The sequence below is a fragment of the Rhineura floridana genome, chromosome 6 (assembly GCF_030035675.1).
Source record: "Rhineura floridana isolate rRhiFlo1 chromosome 6, rRhiFlo1.hap2, whole genome shotgun sequence".
NCBI lineage: Eukaryota > Metazoa > Chordata > Lepidosauria > Squamata > Rhineuridae > Rhineura > Rhineura floridana.
In genome coordinates this window covers 41937175-41960995 of record NC_084485.1, presented here as the reverse complement: position 1 = coordinate 41960995, position 23821 = coordinate 41937175, and positions in this window count along the sequence as shown.

Genomic DNA, 23821 nt, shown 5'->3' with positions numbered 1-23821 from the left:
GAGCTATAAGGTTTATTGTGTGACCATGGCCTACTCACCATCTCTTCACCCTTGTTAATAAAGTATCAGAGACAATGATGGAGTCTGAACTGAAGAATATTCCATGAGGGCTCGAGTAGAAAGAATGACTATGGTCTGCAGGATGAATTGTTGACCACACTTCACTAAGCACTTTTTGGTGAAGCTGCATAAAAACTTGTATATCCAGTTTTTGTTGTTGTTGTCCCCCTACTTCTCCTATCTCTCTTCCTTCTCTAAGTGCACTATCCATTTTTTTGTGAGGGTCAAACTGTTGCATATTCAAACTGGTGTCCCTTCCCAGAATGACAGATGCTTTCATAAATTTATTCAATTTCCCCAACAAAATTTGGAAAAATTCAAGTTGTTTTTTGTTGGGAGCATAAAATGAGACCAGAGTAATTGTGATTTGAGAGTCTGAGATTCCTTCTACAAAAACATACCTCCCCTTTATAGAATCATAGAATAGTAGAGTTGGAAGGGGCCTATAAAGCCATCAAGTCCAACCCCCTGCTCAGTGCAGGAATCCAAATCAAAGCATTCCTGACAGATGGCTGTCCAGCTGTCTCTTGAATGCCTCCAGTGTCAGAGAGCCCAATACCTCTCTAGGTAATTGGTTCCGTTGTCATATGGCTCTAACAGTTAGGAAGTTTTTCCTGATGTTCAGTCGAAATCTGGCTTCCTGCAACTTGAGCCCATTATTCCGTGTCCTGCACTCTGAGATGATGGGGAAGAGATCCTGGCCCTTCTCCATGTGGCAACCTTTCATGTACTTGAAGAGTACTATCATATCTCCCCTCAGTCTTCTCTTTTCCAGGCTAAACATGCCCTGTTCTTTAAGTCTCTCCTCATAGGACTTTGTTTCCAGTCCCCTGATCATCCTTGTTGACCTCCTCTGAACCTGTTCCAGTTTGTCTGCATCCTTCTTGAAGTGTGGAGACCAGAACTGGACACAGTACTCAAGATGAGGCCTAACCAGTGCTGAATAAAGGAAAACTAGTATTTCACTCTATCTGGAAACTATACTTCTGTTAATGCAGCCTAAAATAGCATATCCCTTTTTTGCAGCCACATCACACTGTTGGCTCATATTCAGGTTGTGATCAATGACAATTCCAAGATTCTTCTCACATGTTGTATTGCTGAGCCAAGTATCCCCATCTTACAACTGTGCATTTGGTTTCTTTTTCCTAGGTGTAGAACTTTGCATTTATTCCTGTTGAATTTCATTCTGTTGTTTTCAGCCCAATGCTCCCGCCTATCAAAGTCCCTTTGAATTTTGTCTCTGTTTTCCATGGTATTAGCTATGCCCTCCAATTTTGTATCATCTGCAAATTTGATAAGCATGCTCTGTACCTCCTCATCCAAGTCTGGGCGCAGGACTGAGCCCTGTGGTACCCCACATGTTACGTCTGCCCAGTTTGAGAAGGAACCATTGATAAGCACTCTTTGAATACGATTCTGGAGCCAACTGTGGATCCACCTGATAGTTGTTCCATCCAGCCCACATTTAGCTAGCTTGCTAATCAGAATATCATGGTGCACTTTGTCAAAAGCTTTGCTCAAGTCAAGATATATTACGTCCACAGCATTTCTACAAGGGAGGTTACCTGATCAAAAAACATATATAACTTTTCTACTGGGCATAAAGTCCAGTGATTTATGAATGAGCAATGCTACTCTTCTTGCTTTACCGGATCCCTTAGCCAAAAAGTTATGTTTCCATTGTTTATTGTTTAGAAACGCATCTGTTAATTTAGCTTTGTGAGTCTCCTGTAACATTAATTCTTTTGGTTGTATGTCCCTTATCATTTTCTGCAACCTAGTGCATTTAATCAAGGTCCTCAGTCCTGTTACGTTCAGTGAAGTCACTCTCAATAGATTTTGTCTTTCTTTGTTCCAGTCCTCCTCCTGTTCTATTATTCCTTTCACACTCTATATTCCTTACTGTTCTTCTCTTCCCCCCCCATTCCTCCCCTTTTCCCTCCCCAACTTCTTTCCCCAATTCCCCTGATTACAAACCCAACACCAGAGCTTGGAAGATTACTTTTAAAAAGTAATAAATTACAGTTACAGTTACATGGCCCAAAAAGTAGTAATTACCATTACAATTACAATTGCTCTGAAAGTAACTGATTACTTTTCCTCCAAAGTAATCACTACAATTACATTTCAGTTACTTTGTCAAAAACCGCCTACAAGGTGCTGGCCTTGGCTGCTGCACATCTAAGTAGCCTAAAACAACATTAAAAATAAACAAACACATACAGAGGTAGTAGAATAATAATTTTTATTCATATGATAGCAATGGTGATCTCTCTGCTGGTAAGGGTGGTGGGGAGGGAGGCTGAGGCCACTGCTCAGATCTTTGCACATCAAACCAAATGCAAACCCCCTTCCCCACTCAGCCAGCTAGCATAATCTCTCTCACTTAACCACCTCTCAGACCCTGCCCTGCCACCAACTAAGGGACACTCACTCAAGCAAACATTTTCCCCTGAGATGCAAAAATGTTAAAATACTGCAAATGCAGCACAGCAGCCAGAGAGGGTGGTGGAGGCCACTTTGTGTGCCAAGTGCAAACACAGTATTCACACACACACACACACACACAGTGTCATCTTTCACCTCCACAGTTCTTTATCTCCATTCTGCTGCTGCCTCCTTCTCCTCCTTTATCCATGTTCTTGACCTCCGGATCCTTTTCCTCTCCACTCCATTCTTCACCACCACTATCCGTTTTTTAAAATAATTGTTTTCTCCACTCCACCCCATCTCACTCTCTGCCTCCTCCCTCGTCACCTCCTACCCGTCCACAGAGCATGAGGAAAGAGAGACTGCACAGAAGCCCAGTTTGAGGCACATGATTTTCATCCACAAATCAGAGGAGCAGAAGACTTCCCCTGCTTCCCCCCCAAGTAACACCCAAAAGTAATTCTGGAAAAGTTACAATTACTCCGAAAAGTAGTAAAATTACTCCTAGTTCTATTACAATCAAAATGTAAAGGAATTACCCACTCGTTACTGAAAAAGTAATGAATTACAAGTAATTCGTTACTTGTAACTAGTTACTTCCAAGCTCTGCCCAACACTAAGTATACCTATAACCTAAAACTTTGCCTTACCCCTTAACCGGAGCTGTGGCCACTCTTGCGGTTATGTAACTGAGTTGAACTGTCTATTTAATTTCTTAACAAAGAAATGAAATATTATTTACTCCAGGGCACTACTCATTAAGTTACAACTAAGTTTTCAAAAGCCTTGAAGTGAAAAGGAAAGAGATAAAACTAAAAAAGGGCAATCTAATCTATTAATGCATAGATCAGCCACGCAAAACAGGAGATTCTCCCAGCCTCTATCTATAAAGTTATTTATGAAACTCAAGGCCCTTCCTTTCCTCTTATCTTGACCCCCCCCTTTTGTGCTTTCCAATTAACACTTGGAACATCATCTTTTCATAGTTTACTAATTACATGCTTGACGGATGAACTTCTATGTTGCTGGTTCTTCTTTAACATTTCCTGTTAGGCAGATCTCTGAGGTTGTGTTATGGGTGAAGTTATTGTTGTGAAAAGGAGCTTCTCTCTGTCGTCTGTCCTGCTGTTCTCTATGTGGTTTCTTCCTCCTTACCACTTCCCATTCGTCTTCTTTGCCAGCTCTCTCTACTCTGTCATTAGGCTCTTCTTGTGCCCCTGTTCCTGAACTTTCTGGTGGGTCCAGGTGTAGGATTTTTAGAGGTTTGGTGACTTCAGTTACTGTTGTAGCTGTATATGCAGTCCCCTTGTATGGGACAGTCAACTTAAATGGGAAACCCTATAGTACTTTAAACCGGCTTTTTGCAGCACCGATGTATATGGCCTCAATTTCCTCCATCTCTGCAGAGCTTCTGGTGCTAAATCCTGTAGTGCCAATATTGCTGTATCTTTAAATTTTAGTTCATCTAGATCTCTCAGATGACGAAGCAGCTCTTCTTTTTTGGAGTATTTAGAAAAACAAACTATTATGTGTCTTGATACTTCTTTCATTTTAGGACCCAATGCTCTATGTGCTCTTTCTAAATCTTCTTCCTTCAGTTGGAAGTCTGGGAGCAGAGAAGTCAGCCGTTTTACTAAGAACCTCTTTATGTCTCCTTGTTCCACTTCTTAATTCAGATAACAAAAACGCAGGTTGGGGCGTCTGTTCTCCAGTCCTTCCAGCTTGAGTCTTGCTTCTAACTGTGCTTTTTAAAGTGTCTCAACTGCTCTGCCATTTTTTTTTAATCGCTGTTGTTTTATTTTCTACCGTATCTAATCTGATTCGCATCTCTCCCGGCGTGTTTTCTAGTATTTCCATCCAGCTAGTCATTAATTCTTGCTTAAAGGAGCAGAGCTGACTAGCAAGTTCTCCTCTAACTATTTCAGCTATTGTGTTTGTGGTCTCTGTCTCTCCCTCCATTTGTGAGCTTGCAGAGATCTTTTGTGATGCAAATGCTATAATTGGTTCTTCTGATGTCATTCTCCCTGCTGTTGGCCTCAAAGCTACTTTCTGTCCTGTTGCTTTGAACTAAAGTTTAAGACCCACCTCTTTGGGGTTTTTTGTTTGTTTTAGTTCCAGCTATCATTCCCTCCTTGGGCTTAGCATAGGAAGGGTTGAGTCGTTCATTTTTCTCTCTTTCTTAGGCATAAATTTTAAAAGAGGATGAGGAGCTCCTACTCTACGCCACCATTTTTCAGGTGTCCAACCCCATGGTTATTCGATTTTAACGGGATTTATTTCTTGTTGTGAGCTGCCTTGGTTTTCAATCAACAATCCTACCTCACAGGATTGTTGGGAAGACTCTGTATACACACACACACTGGAGATGTAAAAATACATAGACTCCATATAATAGTTCATTGTCAAAACCAGTTTGTCATTCCAGAACTTTTTTTAAAAAATAAAATCATTATTAGTTTCCTACATAATAAAAGCAGTGATACCTAGTAAGCCCTGCCTCAGTGCTTTAAAAAATAGGATTGGAGGGGGAGAGAAAGATTTACAACACAATCATAATCCTTTGCTATGTTCTCTTAAAAGTCCCATTAATTTACAGCACAATCCTAACCACGTCTACTCAAAACTAAGTCCTATTGAATTCAATGGGGTTTACTCCAGGTATGTGTGATTAGCATTGGAGCTTTACTCCTAGAAAAGCAAGTATTTTATTTATTTGTTTATTTATTTGATTCAATTTCTATACCGCCCATAGCAAGCTCTCTGGGCGGTGCACATCAAGTAAAAACACAGCAAATACAATTTAAAACAACCTGGTCATCAGATTACAATTTAACTGTCTGTTAGAACATTAAGTACAAAATACTAAAATATTAAAAATGTTAAAAAAATGTTAACATGTTAAAATGCCTGGGCAAAGAGGAAGGTTTTCACCTGGCGCCGAAAGGATAGTATTGTAGGCGCCAGGCGAACCTCGTCAGGAAGGGTGTTCCAAAGTTCGGGGGCCACCACCGAGAAGGCCCTCTTTCTTGTAATCGCCTTCCGGGCATCTCTATAAGTAGGCACCCGGAGGAGGGCCTTCGCTGTTGAGCACGGTGTACGGGTAGGTTCATATCGGGACAGACGTTTCATCATGTATTGCAGGCCCGTGCCATGTAAGGCTTTATAGGTTAAAACCAGCACTTTGAATCGGGCCCGGAAACATATAGGCAGCCAGCGCAAGGGGGCCAGAATCGGTGTTATGTGCTCCGACCGCTTGGTCCCAGTTATTAATCTGGCCGCTGCATTCTGCATGAGCTGCAGTTTCCGAACCGTCTTCAAGGGCAGCCCCACATATAGTGCATTGCAATAGTCCAATTTCAAGGTTACCAGAGCATGAACAACTGAAGTAAGATGTTCCCTGTCCAGATATGGGCGTAGCTGGGCCACCAGCCTAAGTTGGTAAAAAGCACTCCATGCCACCGAGGCCACCTGCGCCTCAAGTGACAAGGACGGGTCCAAAAGGACTCCCAAGCTGCGCACCTGCTCCTTCAGGGGGAGTGTAACCTCATCCAGAACAGGTCGAACATCCATCATCTGGTCAGGGGATCCATTCACTAACAGCATCTCAGTCTTGTCTGGATTGAGCTTCAATTTGTTCGCTCTCATCCAGTCCATTATCGCGGCCAAGCATCGGTTTAGCACCTTGACGGCCTCACCTGAAGAAGATGAAAAGGAGAAGTAGAGCTGTGTATCATCAGCGTACTGATGCGAACGCACTCCAAAACTCCTGATGACAGCACCCAGCAGCTTCATATAGATGTTAAAGAGCATGGGGGACAGAACTGATCCCTGCGGAACTCCATATTGGAGCACCCAGGGCGTCGAGTAGTGCTCCCCAAGCACTACTTTCTGGAGACGACCTGCTAGATAGGAGCGGAACCACTGCCAAGCAGTACCTCCAACTCCCAAATCCGCAAGCCTCTCCAGAAGGATACCATGGTCGATGGTATCAAAAGCCGCTGAGAGATCAAGGAGAATCAACAGGGTTACACTCCCTCTGTCTTTCTCCCGACAAAGGTCATCATACAGGGCAACCAAGGCCGTCTCCATTCCAAAACAGGGCTGGAAACCCGATTGAAATGGATCCAGATAATCGGTCTCATCCAAGAGAGCCTGGAGCTGGGATGCAACCACCCTTTCCAGAACCTTGCCCAGGAATGGCACATTTGCTACCGGCCTGTAGTTATTCAAATTTTCAGGGTCCAGGGAAGATTTCTTCAAAAGTGGTCTCACCACCGCCGCCTTAAGACAGTTCGGGACCACCCTCTCGCATACAGAGGCATTAATCACTTCCCTGGCCCAGCCGGCAGTGCCATCCCTGCTAGCTTTTATTAGCCAAGAGGAGCAAGGATCTAATACAGAGGTGGTTGCACGCACCTGTCCAAGCACCTTGTCCACGTCCTCAAGCTGCACCGATTGAAACACATCCAACAAAATATGACCAGACTGTGCTCTGGAGAGCTCATTTGGTTCAACTGCTGTAACATTAGAGTCTAAGTCCTGACGGATGCAAGAGATTTTATTCTGGAAGTGCTTGGCAAATTCGTCGCAGCGTGCTTTAGAAGGTTCAATCACGTCCTTAGGGGCAGAGTGTAAAAGCCCCTTGACAGTTTGAAAAAGCTCCGCCGGACGAGAGGTAGAAGATTGAATAGAGGCTGTGATGTGTTGTTTCTTTGCTGCCTGCACTGCCCCAAAATACGTCTTATTATAGGCACTCAGCAGTGCAGAGTTGTATTCGTCAGGAGTCCGCCTCCATCTGCACTCAAGCCGTCTCCTATATTGTTTCATCGCCCTCAGCTCCGGAGTATACCATGGAGCTGTATGAGCTCTACAAAGGAGAGGGCGCACAGGAGCGATCATGTCAGCTGCCCGGGTCATTTCTGCATTCCACAGATCGACCAGGGTGTCGACATGAGCACCAGCCTTATCAGCCGGAAAACTCCCCAGAGCTTTTTGAAAACCATCAGGATCCAGCAGCCTCTGGGGGCGGACCATCTTAATAGGTCCCCCACCCTTGCAGAAGGGGAAAGTTGTCGCGAGTCTAAACCTCAACAAGCAGTGATCTGTCCATGACAAAGGAGCTGATGTAAGGCTCCCTATATACAGTTCACTATCATCATGTCCCGTAGCAAAAATCAGGTCCAGAGTGTGTCCTGCCACATGGGTTGGGCCGCTGGTATATTGGGACAGCCCCATGGTCGTCATGGAAACCATGAAGTCCTGAGCCGCCCCAGATAAGATGGTCTCAGCATGAATGTTGACATCACCCAGTACCAATAGTCTAGGGGATCTCAACAAAACCTCCGAGACCACCTCCGTCAGCTCAGTCAGGGAGTCTGTTAGGCAGCGGGGTGGACGGTACACTAACAGAATCCCTAATCTGTCCCTCTGGCCCAACTCAAGATGCAGACACTCAAGGCCAGTAGTTACATGGACATGGTGCTTGAAGATGGGGATAGAATTCCTATAGACCACAGCAACCCCCCCTCCCCGGCCCTCAGATCTACCGTGATGCTGTGCTGAGTATCCCGGTGGGCACAGCTGAAAGAGACCAACTCCTCCCTGCTCACCCACCCAGGTCTCAGTTATGCATGCCAGATCGGCTGCCTCATCCACAATTAAATCATGGATGAGGGCGGTCTTATTATGTACCAATCTGGCATTAAAAAGCAGCATCCGGAGATCAGAGAGCTGGCTGATAGGGCGTCCCGCATACCTGTAGATGTGTGGAAGACCAGAACATGGCACAGCTGTCAATTGCCTGGGCCGCGTTCCCCTCACCTGGCCTGTCTTCCACACAACGTGATATCTCCCTCTACCCGTCACTATGCCTATTGGGGCCCCCACAAATTCTTCCTGACTGTGATTCCTCTTTCCCAGGCACATACTATAAAAACGTCACCACACACACTTACAACATACACCATATATTAAACACACACTCACCACATACACATCCACAATCCAACAGACAAAGACAACCAAAAAACCCAATCCACAACTAGCAGAGCCCTTGGTGATGGAAAGCTCGTAAGTCCAAGTCCACGCCAGCCAGAACGCCGTTGGAAATGTTGTTTCAGGCAGGGAGACAGTAATGGAGTAAAGAGTAATGGATTAAAGCTTTCATATTGGGAATGTTTTCAAACCACTGCCTTCTTCAACAGCCCAGGAAAATGTAAACTTCTTTGACGCCTGCACAAAAGAGAGAAAAACACTGAAAGTTATATACTTACTCAGTTCATGAGATTTTCAGATAAGCAGGAAAAAACAACCATTTTCTGGTCTTGCAATAGGGTCTAGCTACTACCTGGAGGTGAAGAAATCCCTTGTCAATCACAATCTTGACTTCACTTATTGGCTACAAACCTTACAGGGCAGGGTTAGAGCAGCCAGCTATGAGCTCATTTAACAGAAGTTGGGGAGGTGACATTTTGGTGTATATCTCATGAACCAGACCACCTAGAAACATTTTTAAATGAAAGCTGAGAGTCCAGAGATTAAGCTGACTCACCCAGAGAGGACCCCAAAAACTCTGGAGTCTCTGGGCAAAATTCAGAGACCTGGCAACCCTAAAGTGCACAAAAGGCACTTCTAGCTACTAAGACTACCTGGGCCTCCAGTGACAAAGCTGGATCCAGAAGCACCTCCAGGCTGTGTACCTGCTCCTTCACAGGGAGTGTAACTCTGTCTAAGCAAGCAGTTGACCAATTTCTAGGATATAGGAACTATTCATCCACAGTGCCTCCATCTTGCCAGGATTAAAACTTGGGTTATTTTAGCTCATCCATTCCACCACTGCATCCAGGCACTGATGCAGGGCCTGCACTGGTTCTCCTAATTCAGATGTTATTGAGAAATAGATCTGATGGCACCTTGCCCCCATATTCCTAATGAGCGCTCCCAGCAGCTTCATATAACATGCCTGAGGCACCCCATAGTGTAACTTCCAGGGGACTGAAAAGCACTGTCCTACTCTCTGGACTCTGTCCTATAAGTGGGACTGGAACCGCTGTAACACAGTGCCCCAAATTCACATTCCATGGAGCCGGTCCAGGAGGATATCATGACCAATTATTTTAAAAGCTGCAGAGAGAACTTTGCCATGGCTGCTAGTATGCAGTGGGTGCAGATGAGGAGAAACCAAACTGCAATTGCATTTGGGCAGGTGAATAATGCACGCTTGCAGGACAACAGTCGTCACTACTAACTTAATGTCCTCGATTTCAATGGGTCTCCTTTGAGTATGACTCAGGCAGATATTACCGATTGAGGTAGGAGAGAATTGTCTGAAAACAGATGTATTTCCCCCCCTTAATTCTCTGAGAAAGCTTGTCGGCTCTTGGGTGAGATTAGTTTGCTCATACAGATTCTAAGCCTAGTTGTATCGATGAAGCAAGGGAAACAAAAGGAACTGTCAGTGGAATAAACATTCTAAAAGATCCTGATATGTCAACATGTGTTAATGAGCTCTAATATGGGGATAGATCCATGTGCATGGTGAAGGCGATCATCACAGAAGCTGTGGAATGGAATGGAAGAAAACTGGCTCATGATGGAAATAGGCCTATTTGGAAGACAGAAATGCTTATCTGTCTGGAGGATGTGAGAAGCAGAAATGGTGGCAAGGCCTGAGCTGAGCTAAGACAATGCACTAGTATGAAAGTACAAGATTTGTTACTCCATGCAGCTGACAGCATTGGATGTTCTTTGTGAGTTCTCCTGTACCCCGATAAGACTTGGAATCATGTCAACCCATAAAGCAATGAAAAACTGTTTCTGGAGGTGTTTATCCCATAACTTGTCACTTACCAATACAGAACCGAATTTTTAGTGAGAGAAGGTAAGGTGAGAGAAAAGGACGAATCAGAATTCAGAAAATGTGGGATGTCAAAAAGACTGCACTGAGGGGTGGGGTTGTTGTTGCTTTTTGCTCTTTTCCCTTTGCTTAATTTCTGTTTTGCCTAGCTCCAAGTTTTTCTAATAGGTTTTTGCTTGTTCTGGGGCTTTGGAGCCCATTTTGCCTTTTTTTTGGTCTTCTCTTTTAAGAAAAGAAGGGATTTCTTGCTTTGAACCTGTCTCTCCTTCAGTTCTTAAATTGTTTGCAGCCTTTCCCCCCCTCTAGGGCAGACCTTTGGCAGTGTGGCCCCTAAACAATTTTGAATATATTTTGGGTTGTATTATTGTTGTTGTTTTGTTCTGTTTTGTTCTCAGGTGAGGTTTATATTTTGCCATTTTATTTTCTCAACCTTTCCCCCTCCATTTGGATTCCTCTAGATCCTATCCATTGGATTCGCCACTGATCTGTGGCTACTTTCCCACATGAGGCTTATTGCGTCAGTTTTGTGGATTAAAATGATAGCACTTCTGTCCCTATTTCTAAAATTCCTTTCACATTGCAGTATCTGTTGCATTAAAGAACCATCACTTAGTTGGCCAATCTACTAGCATTTTGCACAAATATCTTTCACAGTGCTACAGCAAACAACACCTCACCTATTATACACATGTACACTGTAGCTCCCCCCATAATTTACTGCACAAGTTAGTGTTTGGACAAAGTGGTGTGTATGTGGAAAAGATGGAAGGGAATGATGTTACATGCGCCTATGCTGGAATACCAGTACTATTTTTGTCAGGGAAAAAAACCTGACGCGTACCTAAAGGGCAGGGACACATTGAATGCCGGAATGCCTCTCATGTGAGCGGCTGCAGCTAGTGCAAATCTCCCGCAATTTTCCAGGTTCCCAAGCTTGCAAACATATTATTTCTGGAATTGTTTATCACAGAAATGAGTGCTAAACACTGTATTTCACTAGATTTCTGGAACTAGCTTTTATGTTGTGTGACATGCACAAATCACCGGGTAAAAAATCATCAGAATAACAGAATTTGCAATCCATAGCCAGGAAGTGAAAAGGCAAGACAAGATGAAGTGTGGGTAAATCAAGGGCCATGTTTATTCAAATAAAGCCAGTTAAGTGCTTGATTGCATAATAAATGATCTGCAAAGAAAATTGCAGGACCTAGCTATTACCCAATCAGGCAAGGACACCCTGCCATGAAAAAGGGGGTGGTCCAAGCCCAATCCCCTTCTATGGGCCCCATCCCTGCAGGATGGTTAGGGAAGCCTTCCTGCTCCACCCCCACCCCCCTCAGGGCAGCACAACTCCGAATGGGTGATCAGGTTAGCCCCAAAGGCGAGCCTTATCTTGCCAACAGACTGCACAACCCAGAAGGCAGGCCTCAGAACCAGAGCTTGGAAAAGTTACTTTTTTGAACTACAACTCCCATCAGCCCAATCCAGTGGCCATGCTGGCTGGGGCTGATGGGAGTTGTAGTCCAAAAAAGTAACTTTTCCAAGCTCTGCTCAGAACCCACTAATCACCTTAAAGGGTGCCTAAGGGTGCTCACCAAGCCCTACACTGTGAATTTCCCACATATATCCACCAAACGTGACCAAAATAACTTATTTACATTATTACACTACTGGACCAGGCAACCAATCGGCCAAATCAAATTAATCCGAAATAGCCAAATAAATATAAGCCAATCAACCGAAATAGAAGAACAGTACAGGGTAGGCAACAAACTTGGCAGCAAACAAAGGCTGACGAGCCAAACATTCCTACCCAGCCCTGAGGCGACCAGTTAAACTTGTACTGCCCTGCAGGGAGGGTAGCTGAGTGTCGCGCAAGGCCAGAAAGAGGCGGAAGGAGGTCAGAGCAGGGCTTAAATAGCTACCCTGCCCCGGCCTTTGTGTGACGTGGCATGTGTGGTCATTTGTTCTTTCCTGAGAACCTAGAGACACTTGTTCCTTTGAATCTCTGCCTGAACTGGTAGCTATTATATAGTTTCTTTTTCTCTTTTCTTAATATCTAAGTTATAATTGAAACATTGTAGAGCTTTGAACTAGCATGGGCTGGTGGAAGTTATAGGTGGGCATAGTAATGTAAATTCAAATTCAGAACAGGGTCCCTTCATGATAGTCACAACGATGCCCCCCCCCTCTTTTTTATTGCTGGGTTAAGAACGAGATTCTTGGTAATGCCTTCTCCCACAGCAAGACATCTCTAAGAGCCAATCTGCATGAAACGGGAGAGTGTCAGCTACTCAGAAGAGTTTTCTCAGTGGCTGACTCACCTCCTTTCACTTTGATTGGCTCCAATCAGCAGGAAAGGACAAGGAAGCATGTTAAAAGATTTTCTCAGTGGTTAACACACTCCCCTTTCATACTGATAGACTTGTAGGATGCTGGAGACGTAGGGGCCCGGCTCCCAAAAAGGTATGGGGTCTAAGACACACACCCCCAGACCCTGGATGACTACACCACTAGGTAGGCAACAGAAATAGAGTTGCAAAATAGTTATATTATTAGTTTTGCATGCCATAACCATTGTTTATAAAAGTTAAGTTGCGTATTGTTTCTTTGAATATATTCATATTCTTTCTTGTTTCTTCATATAATTACTATTTGCATATGCTGTTAATTATTTCTCCCTTCCCCAAGATTCATTTAGGTATAATGTGCTGCTGATTTCTGTTTGATAGTAGTTATGCTCATGTTTTTCATAAACAGAAATGTGTTCACTGGTCTTCTGCTGATATCTTCAAAATAAATATTTTCGAACAGATATTAGCCTCTTGAACATTGTCTAGTCACCATTCTCTTGCCTGTTGGGACAATTTAAAGAACCTTATTTTCAACATGGAAGGCATATATAGAATGAGCAGATACATCTTGTTTGAACTCTCTTGAGGGAGGGGGAAAATATTGTGGTGGGTGAGTGGTGGGAAAGGGGAGGCTACTTTAAATCCTCCTGACCATGTCAAGAGGCAAATAAAGTCTTAGTACTCTCTGCCCACCAGCTCTTCTTCCTTTCCCAGATGTTGCTCAAGCTCCATCAGTTATTTCCTACAACCCATGCCAGTGTCAACCTTAGTTTTAAAAAGGAAAGAGAACACAAAAGAACAGCACACATATATACCCACCCACCCATTTTTTCAAAAATAAAAATCCCTTTGGACATGTGAATGCTTTCTTGTTTCTTGCTGTCTCTCTCTCTGGCTTCTTGCTGTCTCTAGCTCTCTCAGTGGAGATATGAACCTCCATAGAGGAAACTGCTGCTCCCTTCTCCTCCCTGTCCCTCTGACTACTTCATCTTCCTTAGAGCCATGGGATTTGATATACTCTTTTGTTCTTTGTTTACTCTTTTAATTCTCATTCCTAAGAGGAAAGGTACTCCACTGGTACACTTCTTAAAAATTGCCCCCACTGTCCCCTTGATGCCAGCAAATTATAAGCTGTCATCTGCTTGAGAGAAATGTGTCCTAGGATCTATTCTGTGTGATGCCCTGGCTATGTCTAAATCCAGCTACGTAGACCATGCATGTATCTCTGTGTTTATTAAATTTGCTGTCTGCGGGTGGCCATACAACAGCAAATTCTTTTGAGCTGGCATTGAATATTGCTGGCAATGGACCCTTTGGGACCTCACAAGTATATCAAGTCATCCACAGCCAACCACAGCATAGCTCCAAAGGGAGAAATACTCACAACTCCAATGCAGCACAAGACTTTACTTGTAGTTCTTTATTTTTTAAGTTAAGGTGTCGGGAAGGGAGGTCAGGAACAAAGCTCTCCCACAGCCCATTCTGCAATGTTTTAACATTGAAGAAAACCCAAATATAAAAGAACACAACACTTTTATTCATTTGACTACAGAGCGTATGTTAACATTCCCCATTTAAACACAAAGCTGGCCTGCTTGTAAAATGAGCTTTGAAGTGCTGAGCTGACAAACCCTGGGGAAAGCATGCCTTTTATTAATAACTGCTAGTACACTTCAGAAACTTAATTCTAATGTTTAGTGAAAACCTATTCTGTAAGAGTAAAAGGCATCTTCAGATTGGGAAATTTGCTGGACGTGGCAGGGCAAATTGTTTCTATTTTACTGTCTGTGCCTAGGCCCTGTTATCAGTTTCTTTTTTGGCCAATCCAATTTAAATTCCCTCTGAGAAAAATGATCCATTTTCTATGTTGTTTGGCTTCAATTACCAGAGTTATGCAGTGAACACACTGTAAACCCTGCTGCATTATTAGAGATAATAAATGCAAATATGCCTGTCAGTTGTCTATATGCTTCTAAAGGCACAGAGACCGCTGGAAATAATATGAAATTAATGAAGGCTGTTGTCAGGTGCAGGGACCAAGATTTTGTATAACTGAAGTCAGTCGCGATACTTGTATCCCAAGGTATAGTTTGAAGGCACATCCATTAATTTACTTCATTTAAGAATTGCTTCCCATGAAGCCTCCTGAAGTGATTTTAACAATTTAAAAATCATAAAAGCATAATTAAAAACATCAACAATAAAAACATATGTAAAAACAATTTCACATGAGGCTATCACCTTGCTGAAGCCAAGCAGGTCTGCATGTGGTCAAGTCCTGGGTGGAAGACCAAAGGGGAATTACAGGCATTACTTCCTTGAGTTCCATGAAGAAGTAAAATGGGCTATAAAGTGAAAGAGGAAAGCACAAAAGCAGGACTACAGCTCAACGTCAAGAAGACTAAAGTAATGACAACAGAAGATTTACGTAACTTTAAAGTTGACAATGAGGACATTGAACTTGTCAAGGATTATCCATACCTTGGCACAGTCATTAACCAAAATAGAGACAATAGTCAAGAAACCAGAGGAAGGCTAGGGCTAGAGAGGGCAGCTATGAGAGAACTAGAAAAGGTCCTCAAATGCAAAGATGTGTCACTGAGCACTAAAGTCAGGATCATTCAGACTATGGTATTCCCGATCTCTATGTATGGATATGAAAGTTGGACAGTGAAAAAAGCGGATAAGAGAAAAATCTACTCATTTGAAATGTGGTTTTGGAGGACAGCTTTGCGCATACAATGGACCATGAAAAAGACAAATAATTGGGTGTGAGAACAAATTAAACCAGAACTATCAATGATGAAACTGAGGTTATCATAATTTGGACACATAATGAGAATATGTGATTCATTAGAAAAGAAAATATTGCTGGGAAAAACAGAAGGGAGTAGAAAAAGAGGAAGACCAAACAAGAGATGGATTGATTCCATAAAGGAAGCCACAGACCTGAACTTACAAGACCTGAACAGGGTGGTTTATAAGAAATGCTATTGGAGGTCACTGATTCATAGGGTCGCCATAAATCATAATTGATTTGAAGGCATGTAACACACAATAAAACAATTATTTAGACAGTATTTGTATTTATTCATTTAATAACATTTATAAAGTACTTGGTAAGACAACTATGGTGGTTCCTGGACTGGGAGAGCTTGACCATAGTAGTTCAGGCATTGGTGACTTCAAGACTGGATTACTGCAATGCACTCTATGTGCGGCTTCCCTTGCACTTGACCCAGAAACTGCAATTAGTGCAGAATGCTGCAGCCAGATTGCTGATGGAAGTGAGACCTTTTCAGTGCATAATACCTCTGTTCAGAGATGTGCACTTTTTGCCAGTTTGTTACTGAGTGAATTTCCTAGCTCATATAAGAGGAACAAAATTATTGGTAATTTGCCTGTACTTTATTTTATTTATTTATTTATTTTAATTTATATACCGCCCTAAGCCCGAAGCTGTACTTTATAGGATATTGAATTCAGGTTCTCGTACATTTTGCCACTGCAAGCAAAGTTACTTCAGTAGGAAACTCAGTGGTACAAGAGTTCTGGGAATTAGGTAGGAAACTTGAGCTCTGTTATTCCCTGAGTGCTTTTTTATAATGGAGATGGAAGATAAACTAAGTAAGTAGTCTGGTGTTTTGTCCACACACATAAGCCACAAGAGGCCACCACATACATTGTGAAGTAAATGGGCATGAAGGAATCCAAACGTATCAAGGAAAATTGAAAATTCCAATAGAAAACAGAAGCCTCATGATGTCCCAAAGGGGACCCATGCTAGTGTTATTCTTCTACACATGAAATGCGTCAAGGCTCTGCTTTATGTTGTATATCTTATTCAGTATCATGTAAGTATTTTCATCTTATTTAAGAATTCAGAACAGGTAAGCAAAGGATAGAAGCCCTTACATCATCATCATCATCATCATCATCATCATCTAATTTATATCATACCCTTTCTCCCAAAAGGAACCAAGAGTGGCAAACAGGTGATAAAACACTAAAAACATCTATAAAACATCTGAAAAACAAAACATCTGAAGAAACATTTTTAAAAACAAAACATCTTAAACACATCTTTAAAAAATATGATGTAATTGACCAGGTTGTATATCACCAAACTTCACTACAGATTTTATTTATTTATTTAAAATATTTCTATCCCGCCCTTCTACCCTTTGCATTTTCATTACAGTAACACACCATAATTGAAATAGCCTAAATAAAAACTTGCTCCTTACTCCCATGTAAGTGGAGATAAGATCGCAACCACTCTCACTAACTTGATTTTGTAGTTCAGTATAAAATTATCCTATCTTGTTTTTCTCACTCAACATCAGGGAGGGACAGTTTAGTTACCAGTCAAGAAAACAGGGTGGGTGGGAGGAATTTTAAATTAATTTTACTTTTAAAATTAGTATTTAGAGTTGTAGAAATGAACAGTCAAATCCAGATGGTTCTCCCCACTTTGACTAGGACTTTAACTGAAGAGCACAGGTAATAAGAGAGACCATGTCTTTGCCCCCACACTCATAAAGAAGACTCATGAGATGCAACATTGATTTGAATGTTATATTTGTTCAAATATAACAAGTTTTGAATCTGAAATAAAATATCTCAAATTAATCCAATTAGAAATTATAGGCAGGTGAGGAATTAAACTAAGACTGGAAGGCAGCCTCCCTTCAGACCCCTGAGCATGTATTTCACCCTATAGCTGTGGCTTCCCAGCAAAGGATATGGAATAACTCAGTCCTTGCTAGGCTAGTCTTGGGTGCGGATCCCCCATGTGCACCATGGCCCCGCTGTAGTCACGTTCACCATGATGCACATAATAGTCCACATGGGGCACCCCCAGTTTTCCCCTGGACTGGAAGGCCCAGCAAATTCCTGGTGCCCTTACCAATAATGCTTCAGTATACCAACCTAATTTCCCCACAGCTCCTCACCTGCCCAAACTCAATGCCTAAAAGGCAACAGCTGCATCTCTCCCTGAAGCCAAACAAATTCAACCCAACAATATGAAGTAGGCAAAACAGGAGGAATCCCAGAAAGCATGGCTCCACTTAAAAATCCTGCTTGGTCCCTCACAGATTACCAACATCACCCATACTGCATATAGGGAGGGAGGGCACAAAGAAAATGCAAGGAGGAAGTTTTGGAGAGTGGAGCAGGTATTTATACCCTGCTCATCCTCCTCTCATTGGCAATGGGACATCACATGTCCCTCCTCATGCCCCTCCCCTCTGGAGGAACCTCCCAAGTCATCTTTGCAAAAGGGGTGTGTGAAGGCAAACCCATCCCCACATTAAAGTGGGAATGCCATTCCATGTGAAAAGTACAATAATGAGTTATGCATTCCATTGGTTTTTAAGAGTCACAGTAAGAAACAGAATAAGGCTGAAATCTTAACCCCATTTATCTGGGATTAAGCCTCACTGAATTCAATGGGATTTACCTCTAAGTAGACATGGTTAGGATTGCAATCTTAGTGCATATAGCCTGCCTTTGGCAACAAACAACACTTCAGAAATAAGAAAAGCAAAGACGCACCTGTATACATCTATGAACATATAATGTATATTGCATACCAATTCACATATAATGAGTAAATATTAAAATAAAAAAAGTTTGTCGTAGAGATCTAAGGTAAACAGAAAGAAACTGTACCACAATGGGAGTCAAATAGGTAGATGGAAGGAAATTCACTTGATAATTTGTTTTCAACAGATTCCTCTGACATCTCTACACAAGAGGCTAATACCCATCTTTACATACATCCCAATGAACGTCACAAATCAAGGAAGGGGAAAGAGGTGCCACTTCCGGAAGTAGAGAGATGTTTCAAATGCATGTTTATTCAGAAACTTTCAGCTGACCCACAGGACAGCAGACCGTTAATGATTTAGTACAATTCAGTGAAGCTGGGGAAAACTGCATCAATTGCATGGTGCTTTTGAATGGTTTGATGTTTATGTGCTGTCTCTCTGTGATCATGCTGGGTCAGTTTGACCTGAGGCACTATAATGCTTTCATGCAGGGTAGATGAAAACAGTGAAACTAAACATCTCTGGTGTATGGAATGAGGGCATGTCTTTTTTCATGATAGTGTCAAGTTGAAGTAGACCTAAAGATCATGTGGACCGGCTTCAGAGTTTCATTGTATGAAAACCATGATAGCCAGTGGGCTGAACTAAAGTTGGTTCATTCATTCATTCATTCATATTCCACAATTAAAACCAACAACAAAATATAAATACACTAAAATTGGAGTCTTTAAATGGTCACATAGCTATCATGGGGGCTGAAGGATATTATATCACCTTTCTAGGAAGTAGTGAAAAATATGCCATATATGGTAACGGCGATTTCACTTCCACAACAGCTGGTAGGAGTGGTTTGACAATTCCCAATGGAGACAAAACCCACCCATCGTTTGGGGGCACCAGTGTGACATCTCAGCTAGCCCGAGAGTCTGTCAGAAAGAAATTGTTACGAGGGTATATTTTGGGGTTTTTCATAGCTGGGTTCATGATAATGGATCTTGACATGAGTCCCTGTATAAAATGTACCCTGAAACAGCCCTTTCTGTTAATTTGCGAGTTGTTCGTAACTTTCAGGAATCAATAAACATCCTGACACTCGCAGTCATGAACCAAAAAGAAAGACTTGAGTGTCAATATCTTCAGAGGAAGGGTGCTTTGATGAGGCCATCTGGACAGAGATCATAAGATCCTTTGTTCTGTAAGGGGTAAGGGACTGATCATCCCAAATCAGGAATTCACAGTAACATTTCTCAGGAGACCAAAAATCTTACCAGCAAAAATATATCTGGTAAAGCCAGAGCTCTCATCTGCAACTCCAGAGTTTTCCATTGTTCTTTACTTGTCATGTCAGTACTTCCCCCCACAATTTATGTTACTCAATGTGATTTAGGCCACATCCACACCACACATTTATTCTACTTTAAACAGTCATGGATTCTCCCAAAGAATCCTAGGAAGTGTAGTATGTGAAGGGTGCTGAGAGTTGTTAGGAGACTGTTATTCCCCTCAAAGAGCTCCAATTCTCAGAATTATTTGGGAAGGGGGACTGACTGTTAATCCACTCCAGCCACTGGAGCTCTGTCAAGGAAACAGGAGTCTCCTAATAACATTCAGCACCCTTCACAAACTACACTTCCCAGGCTTCTTAAAGTGGAATACATAAGAAACACATATAAAGTCATGGTTCCATGGGTTCAAGCAGCACCTCCTTCAGTCTCTCATGATTCTGATACCTTACATTGTTCTCTAGGAACATCACATTGCTACCTAGGGCAATTGGACAAAAAAAAAAAGGTGAGAAACTCTTGTTATCTAGCAGGTAACACAAAAAGTGGAGCTTGGCTCCTGGGCTAGATACGGAGGTCTTATTCCTGGTTTTGAGATCTGATATTCTCCAGGAAAGGTATCCATCTATCCTCTCTCTCTCTCTTGAATGTGAGTATGTGTTTTTATGCCTGAAGTGTCTAGCAGGAACTTCTTTCTTATTCTGTCTTAGCTCTAGGGAATGTATGTGTAATAGGTAAAACACTCCCTGTAATCTCAATTGTAGCTTCTATATACAATTTTCATGCTTCCTCGTCTAATAAACCAAGCTTTGTTTTTCTTTTGTATACTTTATTGAGTGTGTTGAGGGTGGGTGAACACACAAAGAGTAACAGGCAGTTTTAACTCCTGCAAAAGGTTCTGCTGTGCTCTTGGACTGCACTTGGGTCTTTAGGTGGGTGTACATGCATTTGGGGATTCTCGTGTACACATGTAACAAAACTGCATGTGTTACACATAGAGCGGGGAGAGAAATCTGTTTAGTTTGCATTTTAATTAGAATTTACCAAATTTGCACTTCCCAAACCCATACACAAACCAAAATTCAGCTCTCCATTGAAATTCGCACTTTTGTGAATTTTGTAATTCAGTCCTCCAACCAAAACATGCATACAAAATGCACAAAATATGTGTATATTAGTAAAAACTGCATAGGAAAATTCATATAATGAAAATAATGTCTAAAATGTGCATTCTGTTAGGGAAACATTGTTTGCAAAATGTGTATATTAGGCAAAAATAAACACAAAAATACATATATTAGGAGAAATCAGAAAAATGCATGTGAATTTTTAAGATGACTTTTTAAAAAAAATGCAAATATATGCTGAAATGGGGCAGACAGAACTTTATAAATTTAGTAAATTTATACATAAATATAGATATTTTAAAATATACATTTAATTATAAATACATAAATAAATAAAAGCTGAAGATTGGAAAATTGAGAGAAACCATAACTGACAGATTTGCCCATTCCTAGAACGTCAAGAAGACTAAAGTAATGACAACAGAAGATTTATGTAACTTTAAAGTTGACAATGAGGACATTGCCTTGGCACAGTCTTTAACCAAAATGGAGACATTAGTCAAGAAATCAGAAGAAGGCTAGGACTGGGGAGGGCAGCTATGAGAGAATTAGAAAAGGTCCTCAAATGCAAAGATGCATCACTGAACACTAAAGTCAGGATCATTCAGACCATGGCATTCCTGATCTCTGTATGGATGTGAAAGTTGTACAGTGAAAAAAGCGGATAAGAGAAAAATCAACTCATTTGAAATGTGGTGTTGGAGGAGAGCTTTGTGCATACCATGGACTGTGAAAAAGACAAATAATTGGGTGTTAGAACAAATTAAACCAGAACTATCATTACAAGCTAAAATGATGAAACTGAGATTATCATACTTTGGACACGTCATGAGAAGACATGATTCACTAGAAAAGACAATAATGCTGGGAAAAACAGAAGGGAGTAGAAAAAGAGGAAGGCCAAACGAGATGGATTGATTCCATATAGGAAGAGACAGACCTGAAATTACAAGATCTGAACAGGGTGGTTCATGACAGATGCTCTTGGAAGTCACTGATTCATAGGGTCGCCATAAGTCGTAATCGACTTGAAGTCATATAACAAAGTTATATACAGACACCTTTTATTCCTGCCCCTTTTCTCTGTATAGTAGGGCAAAGGACAATCTATAGATCAGTTTTTTCAGGTTTTTGATTGATTGTCAGGTTTTTAAGGACTTTTCTTAGGTTTGAACTATGAAAATGGAAATAGACTGCTTTTAAGTCGATATCGAGTTATGGCTACCCTATGAATAGGGATTTCATGGTAAGCGGTATTCAGAGGGGGTTTACCATTGCCTCCCTCTGAGGCTAGTCATCCCCAGCTGGCTAGGGCCTGCTCAGCTTGACACAGCTGCACAAGTCAGACCTTTCCTTGTCCACAGCTGCCAGCTGGGGGGCAACCGGCCTCCTTCGCACTATGCAGCTTGCCCACGGCTGCACAGGTGGCAGGGCCAGAGCTTGGAAAAGTTACTTTTTTGAACTACAACTTCCATCAGCCCCAGCCAGCATGGCACTGGCTGGGGCTGATGGGAGTTGTAGTTCAAAAAAGTAACTTTTCCAAGCTCTGCCGCAGGGCACATAACCCCTGAGCCACTCAATGCAGGGGTGATCTTTAGCTGGCCCTTGACACCCAGGAGACACAAGCGGGGATTTGAACTCACAGACTCTGGACTCCCAGCCAGGCTCTCCTCCCCACTATATATGACATTAAATACATCTTTGAATCCCATGACTGGGTTTCTTGTTCCCTCTCTTATTTTTTCCACTAATAGCAAACACAGGGTGGGAGCAATCAAGTTTGGGATCATGGCATGGGGAAGGGGATTATGGCATGGGGAAGGGGATTTACCCATTTCTCCCATACTGCTTTTTTAAAAAAGCACCCCAAAGTTGTAATGTACCCCTGAAGCTGCTAATAGTAACTAACAGGAGCTTCTGGGTCGAGATTTTCAACAGAAAAACAGAGTTGTTCCTTGCACCACCACCATGTACCCACACCATGGTTTCATTATGGATCAGTCTCTGTATGACTATTAGTGAAATAAAAGACACAGGGAAATCCCAGTCAAAGACATATTCCAAAATTGCATTGATATCATATGTAGGCTAACCCTTACTTAATCCCTTTCAGGATAATAAATTCTAAAGGAGCTATTTCATTTTACCTGTAGGCATGGAAAAGCAGAAATGCTGTGAAACCCACAAGCCAGCTAATTCATTGTAACTTTTTGTGGTTATTTGTGCCTAACTAGGCCATCATGCCACAATAAAGCCGCTGGTCCTTAAGATACTACCAGCAGCTTTTACCTTCTAGGGATATTTGTTGGCAGCTGTATATAGGAACATAGGAAGCTGCCATAGCTATTCAGAGCATTGGTCCATCTAAATCAGTACTGTTGACACTGACCAGCAGTGGTTCTCTATGGTTTCAGACATGAGCCTTTCCCAGCCTTAGCTGGACATGGCAGGACCTAGGACCTTTTGCATGCAAAGCATGGACCTCAACAGCAGCCAGAGCTTGAGCTCGATGTGGAAAGAATTAAAGTGAAGATTTCAGAAAAGTTATTTTACATTGAAGCAGAGCAGGAATAAAAGATTTATCTAGTTTGTCTAAATGAAAGGTTTGAGAGATGACAAAAAATAAAGGCAGCAGCAAAATAATTCAAAGAGCTACCTGATAATATAAACAAATGCATGTTCCTACCTCAACTCTTGGCCTGAGCTCTCAGCACATGTTAGCCGTGCGGTGCACCCTGTTAGCCCTTGAAAAAGATTTTTTCAGTGGAGAGGAGGAAGGTTGAAAGGACAACATTGTGCTTTCAGGTATTTAAGACATTTATTCCCAGACATTCATTTTCAGAGACATTTGTTCATGACATGAATCTATTATACAGTATGAAAGAAATCCCTGCAGAAAAATGATGAAAGTTTTGTTTCCAGGCACATGATGGGGGTCAGTGAATCTGTTATAATTTCCCCCGAATGCAATGCAACTCCAGACCTTTTAGTATCCTTCTCCCACTCTGGTCTTCATAAGCATTAGGGCTAAGTTGAAAAGGGGCAGAGAACATTTTGTGTGTGTGGAAGGGGAATCAGTGCTGGTAAATGTGCCACCAATTTCCATAATAATGTAGTGGGCCTGCAAAATGGAGTGAAAATATTCTGTTCAGAA